The sequence below is a fragment of the Lonchura striata genome, chromosome 5 (genome assembly GCF_046129695.1).
Source record: "Lonchura striata isolate bLonStr1 chromosome 5, bLonStr1.mat, whole genome shotgun sequence".
Lineage (NCBI taxonomy): Eukaryota > Metazoa > Chordata > Aves > Passeriformes > Estrildidae > Lonchura > Lonchura striata.
This window is the reverse complement of record NC_134607.1, coordinates 17,986,348-18,000,487: the sequence shown is the minus strand read 5'-3', so window position 1 is coordinate 18,000,487 and position 14,140 is coordinate 17,986,348.

Below are 14,140 nucleotides of genomic sequence, written 5' to 3'. Positions count from 1 at the left end.
CTTTATGTGTTTTCACCAGAAAAATTCTCCCAAAATTTTCAAGGGAAAGAAGAAAAGAAGCAACACAATTAAACAGAAATAGTTACTGAGCCTGGAAGCAGCCATTACAAGCTTAGCCAAATTTCACCTATGTAGCTCCAGGCCAAACAGCTTGTGTTTAATTAAGGTCTATGTTAACACCTATAAGATCTGCAAGGGAATGGAGTTATGCTCCCTGGCAGAAGCTGAAATTCCTGTTTCCAGGCTGTGGGTTTCTGGAATTTCAGTGAAAGCGTAGAAAGGATCCTGTGAATTGCTTGTTTTTTCAGTCCCTCTGGGAATCACCAAATGATTAGGGTTGGATGGGACATCTAAAGATCACTTAATCCAAACCCTAGTTTGTCTCAACTCAATTTTAAGCACTCACCCTGAATGGAAGAGTTCATTTGGAACTGAAAAAGTCTTAAAGCAAAACCAATTTTTAAAGGTGCTGGGCAAACTTAGTAAAAAGAGGACCCAGCTAAGCAGAAAGATTATGTGACCTGAGCAGTGGAAGCAGCAGCACCTGCCTCTCTTAATGTCTCTGTCCTTTCTTAGGAGTTAATCAAACCTCGGTTGCAAAAGAGGACCTGTTGCAGAGCAGGTGTTCATATGGAATTTCTTTATTGTGTGTGCGTGAGGAAAAAGTTTTTTAAAAAATCACTAATTTGCAGCTGTGAGATTAGAGTCACATGCCTGTAAATGCCTCAAAACAGGGACCAGTCCATGAAAGTGAATTTGTTATTTGTGTCAGAAACGTATCTTTTTGATACATTGATATATGAACACATGTAGAGTGTTATTTTCTCCACAACCACAACACGTATCCCCTTTTTCTGGTATGGATGTGGCTTTAGAACAAAGCTGGGCTGGGCATTAAAACAGTTGAGTTTAGAATACATTCTTCTTAGGTTTCGAAGGATTTAGAAATTTTACAGTGAATGAGCAAAATAACTGCAGGAAAAGGTATTTTAATGGATAATTCAAGTGAACATTGACCTAAGTTAATTAAGCTATCTCTGCTACAAACTTCTGAGGAATTTTATGTGGGTGTGTTCTTCATTTTCTAGATAAATTAGGATCTGCTTGTAGGTACAGAGCAGTCACATCTGCAACTAGCATAAACAAAGGGGTGCTTTGAGCATAATATGGTCCTTTGATTAGAAATATCCTGGAGATTGAGGAATTATGTACTCAAAGTTAGTAGCATCTGTGACTTTTGCCTGTAGAAAAGGGGGGTAATCCCACGTCCATCATTCATAGGAATGCTGGATAAAAACTGCCCAGGGTGTTTGTCCATTTGAAACCAACACTGTCTCCAAAACAGGTCTTTATTATTTAGTATTATTTAGTCTGTGCAAAAATGTTTTCTTTTTCCTAAAAGGAAAGGAGAGTTCTGTGGTGGAAGGAGTTTGTTGAAAAGAGGAACTATAGAACTGCACATGCTCACAGTGCTGCACAGGGATAACCACACAATACTGAGATACTGGGTGTGCTACCTTCATCTGCTCCTCTGGCAGAACCTCGTTAGTCCAGGGATCCTTTGCTTCCCAAGAAGTGCCTATGAATTGCTTGGTGTCCTTGTCCTTCCATCACAGCCCTAAGAGCCCTTGGATGCTGCAGCCTGTTATGTTGTATTTTCCTGCTGTCGCACTATGGTTTTTTGCTACGGTTTTCACTTCCATGAAAGTAGCTTCCCAACTGTTTTTAAAAATCTTTCTCAGGCCCTTACTTTTCAGATTTCTGAGTTCTTATGTGATCCCATTTTCTTCTCCCAGAATTTGGTTTGCTTTTCCACTGACTCAGCTGCAGGATCCTTAATGGCTCATGGCTCTGGTCTCTGTGTTACAGGGGATCTCCTGACACCTCACAAACATGAATCTCAGACTTCCTGTACCCTTACAACCAGGGTGCATGGGTCAGAAATATTTAAGTTAAAAAGGTTTTAAAAATATATCAGCCTGACTTTCTTGGGGTTTTGATCCAGTTAATTGTCCTAAGTATGGTTGGACAGTTTTCATGTCTTTTACTCCACAACCAACAATCTGGCTCCTCCAGAGAAGCTAATGGATTTTTATTATTCCCAGGGAAATGCTAATGACAGATTTATTACCTTCTTATTGCCACCTAAACACCTTTGATCTCAGGCTTTTCAGGTGGACCTGTGAAAAATGTTTTCACTTGTGTTTCCCTTTGAATCCTACTGTGTCACTGATGCATTCTGGGACTCAATTAAACTTAATTTAAAAGTCTGATTTCAGACCATTGCAGATTATCTCTGCAATTTGGTAGCTTCTCTGCATCATTACCCAGTAAGTTTAGAGGAAAGGAAAAAATAGGCCCCACATTCTGATTTTTTTTTCTCATTAGGAAGAAAGGATGAGAGGTAGACAATTGACATTCCTGAAATCTCTCTGTGACCTGAATTCAGGACTCAATTTCTGAGGCTCCATTTTTTCCTGCTTCAAGTTCCGAGCAATTTAATATGCAAAATATTACACACCTGTATGTAATTGAATAAAAAGAGGGGCAAAATTTGGCAACTTCACAAAGTGATATTGTGAGATTCAGTCAGGAGGAAAAAAAACATCCAATATTATTAGTGAACAAAGCTTGAAGACTGTAAAAATTTTTATTATCTGTTCACTTATTTCATTCATCTGTGTTCCTGTAAATACTTAAATTTTACATGAAATAACATGGTATTTATATGGGGTAAATGTTGACAAAAGTTTAACAAGAATGGTAAATAAAAATTATAGGGAAAAATTACAAAGCAGTGACCCAACACATCTCTCTGATACTTTTATAAAGCAGAGAAGGGTTTTCTAATATGTGCATGCATATATATAATTTTATTTCGACCATTTTGCCACAATATAAAACAATACTGAACACATTAATGCAAATAAACCCATTCAAGATTTATAGAATAGGCCCTGTCTTTCTTGAAGGCTTCCAATGTTTCCTTGTAGAATTCCAAGTACAAAAACCAATTTTAATAATAGTCCTTCATTTTTCTACTTTTTAATAAAATCCAGGCTCCTCATTCATTTGTATTCTAAAAAGATCTTATCCTACAACCATTATTTTCTTAGACTCATCAGCAGATTGCTCCTAAATCTATCAGTATATTTATAAAAAAACCATTGATTTTTATGAGACATAAGAATATTGTTGTCATTTTTTAACAAGGCTGAAACCATCTCAACAAATCCATAAAGCTCTCAGAGAGCAGCATGCCTTTGTCCAGGGATTCTGACAAGTTGGGTCTTAATATTTTTTATACTATTAAAATTAATTCAATATTGGCCATTGATTTATACCCCTGCCTCATCTATCTCCCATTTTCATTTACCCTCAATCTCTGTTACAAAGAAAGCTCCCTCTTAAAATGCCTGCATAGAAACTAATTTGGTTTCCTCTTACATTATTAAGTTTTGCCACAAGAAGGAAGCTTTCACTTGAAACAACTTCATTAAGTATAATCTAAGTATGCTTCATATTTTTTGATTAAATACTTGGCATTTTTTATGTTTGCTGTGTTGATGTAAGTGTCATTCACACAAGTACCAGAACATGGAACCATGAGGAGTATAAAGCTGAACCTGCAAATTATTTTTTTATTCAGGACCCTTATTGGCCATCTGCAGGATCCCATGTTTAACTCTGAGCAATTAACTAATCCCACTGACTTCATTAAAACAGTATGCAAGTTTCATTTTTATTAAAAATTAATATTGATATGCATGGGGTTTTTGCCTTTTCTGTTTTTCCTGCTCACAAGAGCTGTGATCTTAATGGGATGGTTTGTCTTCTTAAAGAGAAGTAGCAAGTGCTTCCTTGAGATAAAAAAATCTAGACAGCTTTCCAGGACTCTATTAGGATGCCAATGAAAAAGTTAACATGAAAGAACTTTACTTAGAGTGTTTAAGAATGATTATTTATTCCTGGTATTATTCCTTCATCTAATTCAGATACATATGTATTATTATGTTTTAAAGGTTATGAATACTGGTCAATTCAGACATCCTATTAAAAAAAAAAATACAACAAAACCTTAGTGTTTTTGCAGCACTTAGAGCATGCAGACATGTAGTTTAAAAAAAAAAAATAAAAGCAATGAATAATGTTGTCAAAAGCATACTGCTCTTATACCTCCTAGAGCTAATGGAATACCAGGAACATTTTCTGGTAAAAAAACATCAGAACCAACTCTGCAGCCTGACAGGATATAGGGGAATAATTAAATTTTCCTGGTTTTCAACAGGCTGCACACTAGATAAAAACCCTGTGAAATAATGAGAGCCTTCAGCCTCCAGACAAGGTTAATGGCAGCAGAGTATCTTCAGATCCTCAGAAGAGAAGCCTTGCACCATCACTGCTGATAACGTAACAAAGATGCAGGAGTGAGCTTGGGAAAATGATAAAAACCACATCAAAGCACAAACCTTTTGTTACAGTAAGGCTGAAAGGCAACACGGACAGATCTTCATGTTTCAAAAATAAATAAATGCGTATTCATTTCACAGAATAAAACACCCTGGATTGATTCAAGAATCAACAGCATGATGATACACAGGATTGTTGACATAAACTGAAAAAAAGTTCCCCTGTGTGACTGGTGAGTGGATCAGAGCTTGGGTGCAGAACCAGGAGCCAATCCATCTTAACATCCTCTTAGACCCCTGGGGTAGGTAGGACCCCAGGTAGCCCTAGACCCAGCAGACAAATCCATAGCTAAAATCTCCACTTCTAGAAATGCTGAACTGCCTATAGCTCCCTCTGACATCAGAAGGAACCAGAGAAGTCCAGGGCACTCTGAAAACTAAGCCAGAAGCCCCACGGTCTGTAAGTATTTGTTCATAGGTTTATGATGAAGTACATAAGTAATCCTGCAAGACATCACCCAGCCTTCATTGAAGGCATTGGGAATTTTGCTGTGGACTTTTCACCGGTCAGTATTTTGTCCCTCACTCCCTCTGTACTTATGTATTCAGTGAAGACTTAAATTTGACTTCTGTGCACACAAAAAAGCAAACAAACAAACAGAAAATTCCCAACAAACAAAAACCCCTCACTCTGAATATTTGGATGTATTTTATGAGAAAGATTTTAAATCAAAAACATCCACACTCCCCCTTACTTTGCCATGATGCCTACACATGATGCTGTTTACCAAAGGTTTACCAGTTTCAGGTTTGCATGTTAGTTTGCTCCTGTTGAAAGTTTCTTTTGCTGTGCAATTCAAGTTTCTTGTACCCTTACAAAAAAGTCCCTCAAGCAGTAGCTGACCACACTTAGGTGAATGTTTCTGCTCTCTGTAGGGAAATATACAGTAAAAACTTAGAGGATCTTGAAAATTCACTAGAAACTGCATTACTCAACCTGATTTTATAAAGATACTCAGATGTGATGGCCATATGAAGTGCCAATATAATTTAGAACTCTTAGTCTGGTGGTTATTATTTGTCTTCTTTCAGTGGATCATGGGCTGAATCTCAGGCTGCCTTACTTAAGAGCTTTGGGTTTTTTTTAAATGACACAGAGATCCACAGACCTGGAACATCCCTGGAATAAAATGGCTCTACACAAGGCAGTGCAATACTGCTCAGCTCCTCTTCTGATCTTTGCTTTACATGGTGGGGAAGTAGCAGAGAAAACCCAATATACCAAACCCCAACAATTATGAATGACCTTAGGGTAGAACCTAAATTAGTTGTCTAAATTTCCAATGCAAGTTAAAGAAAATATTTTAGTGAAACTTCTGCCCCTCCAGCCTCACAGCAAATGACCCTTCTCACAGCCAAACAAAAATGTGATTATTTACACTGAAATTATGTATACAGACTTCAAATAGAAAAATTATAGCAATTTAGTGGGCTACAAAACATTTCTAAAGGTTTTTTCATTCAGCTGATGTTACTTTTGCTATTAGGAGCTCATTCAAGGCAGCAGGTGCAGTTGAATTGAACTTTACATGGGAATTTCCCTTAAAAACTGGCATCAAGGATAAAAAAATGTGTCAAGTAGCAGATTGAATTTTAGCAAATTGACTAGATGCTTTCTCTGCCTTCCAAAGAGCCTGCCCCTCCAAATATACAGAGTAAGAAGACGTTGCTGTACTTTTACACCACAATCATCAGAAGAGGAACATGTGCGTCACTCTATGTGTGTGCAGGAATGAGGAGTGTTTACATTTTTTAGATTGAGAAGAAATGGGAGTATTTCTAAGTAGATGCATTTTATGTGATTAGTACGCTGCCAGTTCAGCAAAGCACAGGCTTAAGTGCACAAGAAATTAATTTACTCCAATTTAATTTAGCGCCATTATGTGATTTTTTTTTTTTAGTTTCCTTAGGCTTTTAAAAATATACTGATTAGTTAATAAGTGGTTTGTTAGTCTCTTGTTAATTGTTCCAGAAAAAACTGTAAGTGCAGCATTCAGACAGAGCTCAGTTAATTGTAGCCCGTACCTTTTATGGGAATCTCATGGTTGTCTGGAAGTTCTCCATCCTAGGAGAGAACATCTGTGATGATGGATAGCACTCTGATGAGGGAGGGAAGTTAAACTATGATTTTTAATCATCTGTTGATTAGTTTAATCCTGTTTCCTTTTTTTATCCATCCTCCAAATACTCCATGGTCCTTAGGGGGTATAAGGCCTGTGTCCAATACTTCTTCATTGATGCTGCTTCTTTCCCATACCCCCAGGCTACCTGCTTCCCTTCTCCATCAGACAATTACACATTATAAAATGTGCAGCATGAGGTGGTGGGAAGGAAAGGATGTCTTGAACTCATTATTTGGAGAGATGCGTAACAATGAACTGTTTGTGATGCTGTTGGAAGAGCGTACGAAATAAATCAAGTGGAATTGACTTTGCCATTTTGCATATGATAATGGAGAGTCTTAAAGCAATGCTTTAAAAAATTATGAATGTGATTGAAATTATTATACATTTGGGTTCTACCTCATACATTAATAAGAGAGCTGTGGCAGTGATTCCTAAATAGATAATAGAGAACAGTGAGCTCATACACATGCTATAAAACTGTGATTTGAAAATTTCCCACTTTGTTGCGTAGTCATGAGGCTTGTTACTTGCACATTTGAATCCTTTTAGTCCAGTGAATGTTTATAATTATTAAATGAACATACTGAAGACTGAAGGATTTGTTATTTTTATTGCTATCTAGACTCTAAGGCAGGTAGAAGTAATGATGAATGTGTGGGGTTTTTAAAGCCAAAGATACTTATTCTGTTGGACATAAGCTTTCAACTAACTTGAAAATTTAAATGAATTTACAGTTTATAAGAGATGAGAGAAAGACAGTACTGAAAACAGAGATCTCATTTTCCTTTGTGTTTCTCAGTGGTTGCTCACAACAACTGCTGTACTTATAAGGGCTATGGCTAAAAACAAGCAGTCATGGTCAGCTAATATCCACTATTAATTTGGTTGTTGGTTTTGTTGTCTGGCTTTGGTGGGGTTTCTTGGTTTGGTTTGGTTTTTTTGTTTGTTTGTTTGTGGTTTTTATTTTTTTTAAAAAAGAACAAGCTTTTAGAAAACCTAAAGTTAAAAAAAATTGAGATTAGGTAGAAATTCTGAGGGGAAGGGACAGCTTTATAAAGTTAGCAAGGATCCTGGTTAAACCCACATCTAATGCACATACACATATAATTTACACTATTCCTACACTATAAATGAGATAAAAGACTGAAACAAAAAGATGCAATTTTCATTTTTTTTGTTGAGACAAAAGCAGACCTGACAGCATAACTTTTGTACTCTCTTCTCACTAGGTTTAGCGAATCATTTGGCAGTAACTCCTCTAAACAAGGAGAGAGGCAATAATTTACACAGTTTAAAATACCATTTCCAAACTCATTACAGAACACAAAGATGTGATAGCACCCATCTAATAATGGAGTGGGTTTGTTCCCCTGCAGCCACAGGCAGGCAGAAAGCATAATCCCTTATACAAACACTGCCCTTTTACTTTGGCCAGCTCATAGGTACATAATCTCCACATTAGAAAATCAGGAGAAATCTGCCTCATGGTTCAGAGCTCACAGACATTGCTGCTTTTAACCTAATTCAAGGGATGTAGGAGATTGTAAAGCACTAATGTGAAAGGAGGAGGCGTGACTTTCCTGACATTTTTGTGTTAAAAAAATCAAAATCAAATCTCCCTATGTATCCCAGTGCCAGAATCACCTTCCAAACCACGCAGCAAAAATTTCACCTCCATAACTTCTCCCTAGCTCCTCAAAACCTACAAATCTCTGCATTACACTTTCCTGCATGGATATTAAATCAGTCCCATTCCGTTTTAGCTTCCTTTCTGTGCGCTCCACACTCACTGGCACGGGGGATAAAGCGCCTGCCCCGCGAACAGCCCGTCTGCCACGGAAAGCTGTGGGCACAGGGCAGGGCAAGCTCCTGCCTCCCAGCCGCCCACAGGAGCCTTCCAGAAGCACGGGAGACAACATTGCTGTGTGCAAGCACTACTGAAAAGCTGTTCAGGTCCTGATGCTTCTCTGCTCTCCTCCTAGTCAATATTCACACATATCTCCATATTCTCTCGGACCCTTCCTAAAGGGCACATTCCTCACCTGCATTATGCTCCTGTTTACATTGAGAAAAATAACGTCCATTTTTTCCTTCATTTACAAAGCGTACTCTTTTCTGTTTCTTTTTAAGAGGCGTGTTTGCTTAGTCTTCCTATGAAATCCATCTGGATTCTCTGTTCCCATTTTCCACGTGATCTTTGCCTCAAACATTCAGCTAGTGCCAGGACTGCCATCTATCCCCAAAGGTGCAGAGTCAGCAGCAAGCCCAGGATGATTAGTTATCACTCAGACTTCAAAAGTGTGTTCAACAGGCTGGACAAAAATGACCAAAACATTAAAAGAGACGAAGATGAGAGAAAGGGAGAAAATGGGGCAGGATCAGACTAAGCAGGTGATGTTACTTAGGAGAGTAACTACACAACATAGTTAGATTTTACTCAGTTTTTTCTTTCTAGGGTGCCTCGACCCCTGTTCACAACTATTCTGAAATTTCTAGAAGCTCTGTAACTTTAGAAGAGGAAAAATAGCAGAAAGGGGAAAAAAAAAAGGGGTAAACAGGTTCCTATTTTCCTGTTTTATTTCAGTAAGACAAAAAGGGGGATAATAAATCTGATGTCCCTTCAGGACATAAAATAATTGCAGTAGTGTCTATACCACAGCAGCTTCGAGAACAATGCCTATCTTGTTTCCTCCCTCGGCATTTCTGTCCCTCTGGCTGGCTCAGCAGGAGCCCATGGACTGGCTGTGTGGCACCTGGGCACACATGCCACTGCTGTGCCCCAGGCACATTGATTTGTGCACACATGGAGCATCCCTCTGCAGGTGCACTCTGTCATACTGACATACATGGCACTGCAACCCCTGCCAAGGCCCCCAGCAGCGTTTCTTGGCACAGAGTCCCCAGGGAATTATCTGCCTGGGAAGGTGCTGGAGTTTCAAAAAAAGACTGGATATGGCACTTCGTGCCATGGTTTAGTTGAGGTGTTAGGGCTGGGTTGGACTCAATGATCTTAAAGGTTTTTCCCAACCTAGTGATTTTGTGATTCTGTGAAAGGGTTGTTAGATCATGGGTATTTTGGTAAATCAGACATAAAGAGGTTGCATTCACTATTAATAATTGACATAGCTCTAATTAGGTCCTCAGGAACTGTCCCTGTGCCACCATTACCCAGTGGCAGCCTTTCTGTAAAGGGTTCTGTAAAGTCAGTGGTTTGCTCTTCAATTCCTCACAAAGTGGCCTTGCCATGAAAGCAATCCTTGTGATGAGCCATTAGTGACTAACCTGTGATGCTTCACCTGGATTCAATCCATTCCATTTTCCCAATTACTTAGAGCAATTTCTCACTAAGTAGGTGGAGCACCTCCCACTAGATCAGAACTCTGCTGCAGTACCAATCTGCTGTGGAATGCCATGGCTTAATTAAGGCAATGTTAATGAGCAGCAGGAGCACATGGATGTGAAATCTCATTGGAGTGGAACAGAACTTTTTGATTCTGGTTATGTAGTGTCTGGGAATCAGCTGTAAATTTCACAGCTATTTAATTTACACCTGTTCTCAGATGAAAGAACAGGGCCTTTTGACTCAATTGCAGTGGCCTGCATCTTTGAGGAGGATTTGGCTCTGTGCTCTGCAAGTTATAGATGCCATGTGTGCCTCCTGCATGTCCTGCACTTCCATTTCTTAAAGAAAAAAATCACAGAAGGCATACCAGCAGTTACAGGGCTGTGTGGAATGCCAGAACCTCTCAATGTAGCAGCAAAGCCCGCCCACTGATTTGTGACCTGATATGTGCTCTCCCTAAAGCAGAGTTGAAAAAAGACTGTAGGTGGAGATAAGATCTATTTCTCTCATGGTCACAGGTGGTGGGAAAGAGGTCACAGTCCTTGGCCATCTCATTTCAGGCAGAAGGGGAGCTCAGAGATCATCACTTGGAGGCCAACGCCCAGGATCCAGCTCCTTGATCAGGCAGAGTCATCAGGAAGCAGTTACTGCCTAGATGGCAGAAGGTGAAACACTTCCTAGGTGCAGCACTGGCAATCACCAGGACATCCTGCTGTTCCATAGTTAAAATTCCTGGGAACAGACCTGGCAGCAGGGAAGCATCTCTAGACCAGCTTCTAAGAAAATTGCCTGCCATGTGTCCCAGCCTGCAGCAGTGCTGGGCCTGTGCCCTACTTTGCTGTGGAGGACAGCCAAGTGGAAAGCTGCTCTCAGAAACTCGCAGGGCAGAGACATCCTCAGAGCAGCAGCAGCACCCGGGCCAGGGTCACCGTGAGTGCAGCTGTGGCTCTCACATCACCACACCGGCTCCAGCAGCAATGAGAGCACACAGACATGGCTTTCACCGAGCTGCTTTCCCTGCTAAGGGATCCTGCTGGCAGCAGCTCCTTTGCACCTCTCTCATAGTCTCCAACTGCTTTTACTGGGCCAAATCTGGTGCCACCTGGCTTAGGTGACACAACGACATTAATTTACTCAGGCTGACAACCATGAACCTCTGGTATTACTTCTGTTCTCCCAGGTAAAAACTTGGATTTTGTTTTGGTTTTTTTGGGTTTTTTTGTGTCCAATAACTCTTTGCCGAGATGAAATTAAGGCAATTAAAGCCTCAGTCTCGTGTGCCTGTGAGCAAGGAAAAGCGGCGATGTGGTCTGTGCTCGCTTTTTGCGGCGGGAGAGCGGGGCCGGCCGTGCCGGTGCAGCGAGGAGAGCCGAGCGCTGCCGGCGGTGCCTGAGCCGCGGCACCGCGGGGCTCCGCCGGGGCTGCAGCGGGGAAAGGAACACTGGAATGCCCAGGATGCAACCGGGCCGGCAGGGATGCCGTCCCCGCCGCCGGGATGCCCAGGACGCCGGGATGCAGCCGGGCCGGCAGGGATGCCGTCCCCGCCGCTGGGATGCCCAGGACGCCGGGATGCAGCCGGGCCGGCAGGGATGCCGTCCCCGCCGCCGGGATGCAGCCGGGCCGGCAGGGATGCCGTCCCCGCCGCCGGGATGCCCAGACGCCGGCAGGGATGCCGTCCCCGCCGCCGGGATGCCCAGACGCGGTGGCCGCTGTCACCGGGCCGGCAGGGATGCCGTCCCCGCCGCCGGGATGCCCAGACGCGGTGGCCGCTGTCCCCGGGCCGGGCCGGCGCCGCCTGGCGGCTCCCGGGAGCGGCCCCGATGGCTCCCGCGGGGCAGTCGGGGACTGAGGGTTTCCAGCCTCCTCATAAACGCCCGTGGTCTCCCTGGTATTGTCAGGCCGTGCTGCAGAGGTCGTCAGGAAGAGCCACCTGTGCCACCCTTCTCTGCAGCCCTCAAAGAGCGCCATTCCCCCATTCCTTTCCAAGAAGTCTCAGCTGTGGCGTTTCCCAGTCCATTCCTAGTGCTCTCCCATGCTCTGGCTTCTGCAGGGATGCAGGGCCAAGGTCGCAGTTGAGGCATGAACCCGTGTCTGTGGTGATGAGACATTGGCAGCGAGGGCAAGGGCTGAGCAGGATCATGAACAGTCCCCTTGCCCAGAATTGAGGGTTAGGATGCCTGGGAAGCCTGTCCCTTTTCAGCCACTCTTCTGCTGGGCCAGAAATGACAAGGCGCTGTCCCACACTTCTGTAGCAATAACCTCTCTCTCAGATACACTAGAAAGTATTTGCCAGATAAGTCTCATTAATAAATCTAAAAGAGATACAAAACCTAAATTCACAACGATAGAAGGCGCAAAATGTTAGTGTCACATTAATTTCAAGCATATTCAGGATTTGGAGTACACGAGAGTTCTGTGTACCTTTCTTTTCTCTCAGAATGTGTAACTTCTCTATAGACACATAACTATTAACTTACCTGTTTTTCATTAATGGAGTTCAAAGCTGCTGCTGGTCAACACAAACGTGGAAGAGCAAAATGGGGTTTCCTGAAAAGGCTGGGTTGGCTACATGATGCCCCATATATGACCAAGTAGCTCCGCAACAGCTTTACAAACCCTACATACAGTTACCCTGAAAAGGAGCACAGGTTTTGTGTTGCTTTACTGTAGACTGTTTTTATGGAACAAGCCATCAGCATTTCCCTGGTGTCACTTCCAGTGTCTGAGAAAGAGGAGCTGGACAGAAGCTGGACACATGCTCCCTTTCCTCTTCATGGACAAATGTTCAGGGGAAGGAGACAGAAAATTAAAGCCAAAAAGGAGTTAGTTGTGTCTCTGATGTTAACACTTGCAGCACCAGATCTGCAGAATACATGTCAGACTCTCTTACCGCTGATCTGGACAACCTAAAAAATTATATTAGGTGGTACAAGAACCATTTAGTTTCCCTTTTTCTTACATTATATTAAAATTAAGTTTTTTATATGACTTCATAAGAGCTGTAACTTTTTGGTCACTGGGACTGGATGGGACCCAATCATCTCCTCAGAAAGCATGTCTCAGGTTCAGTGCTGTAGAAGTCACAGAGACTTCAAAACTGTACAGATAGAATAAAATGACTCTTCATGCAGCACCACAAAAAAGCAAACAGAATTTGCCATTGCATGCTTCAGCAGCAGCACTAGATGCCCAGCTCAGGTTTTGGAAATCATGGATCTGCTCCTTGTCCACTGATAGCCCCCAACAAAATAGCTTCTTGTCCCATGCTGTTTTTCTCATCTTTCAATACAATCCTCTGTAAAGCACCTTTATAGTGTGTGCACTGTGAAGCATTTTAGCAGATGTCATTGCAACAGCTAACCCAGGTGCTCTGAAGATGCTTCCCCAGTGTTCCCAGAGGATCTTCCTCCTCCACAGCTGTAACCCTGTTTTCTGCCCCACAAAGCCCTCTCTCCGTCAGCACAGATGTCCTCAGCACCCAGAGGTGACCCTGACAGTAGCTGTAGCCACTGGTGTGCAGCAGCAGTCTAAGGGAGAGTAAAGGAACTAATTATTTCAAATAGAGTGGAAAGTTGCAAATAATGGGTTACACAGAAGGTTACCTGCTTTAAACCACCTTTTGGTGCATCTGCTTCTCTTCAGTGACTTTACACAAACTTTACATTTCAGGTGAACTGAATTATGCCCAAGATATGTTTAGGCATCTACAGTAGATAATGAAAATGTCAAAACCAGATGCTATTGTACTACAATCTGGCAGTCTATGCACAGCTTTCTGACATCTCTGAATATCATCATGCTCAATTTGTAAGAAAACAGCCAGCACATCAGCAGGAATAAATCAGCATCCCCACCGAAGTTCAAAACAGCCTCTTGCAACAAGCCATTGTGCTTAAGGTTGCAGTTTTCCCCATTATCTTCTAAACTCAGTTCCTCACTGACAGCTCCTACCAGAGACCTTGCTCCCAACCAGTTTGCTGGAGCTCATCCAGATGCCTGTGCCTGCTGTGGGAAGGGACACACCAGGCTCCAACAGAGGAGCACGAGTCTGTTCCACCAACTCCTGTGGATTTGAAAAGGGACGTTTCCAAATGCTGTCAGCACCAACCCTTCCATGCTGTTATTTCAGCTGACCTTTGATGAATGCTGGTGAACTAGAAAGAGAACAAGCCCCCTGGGAACATGGACTGCCAGCACCACCC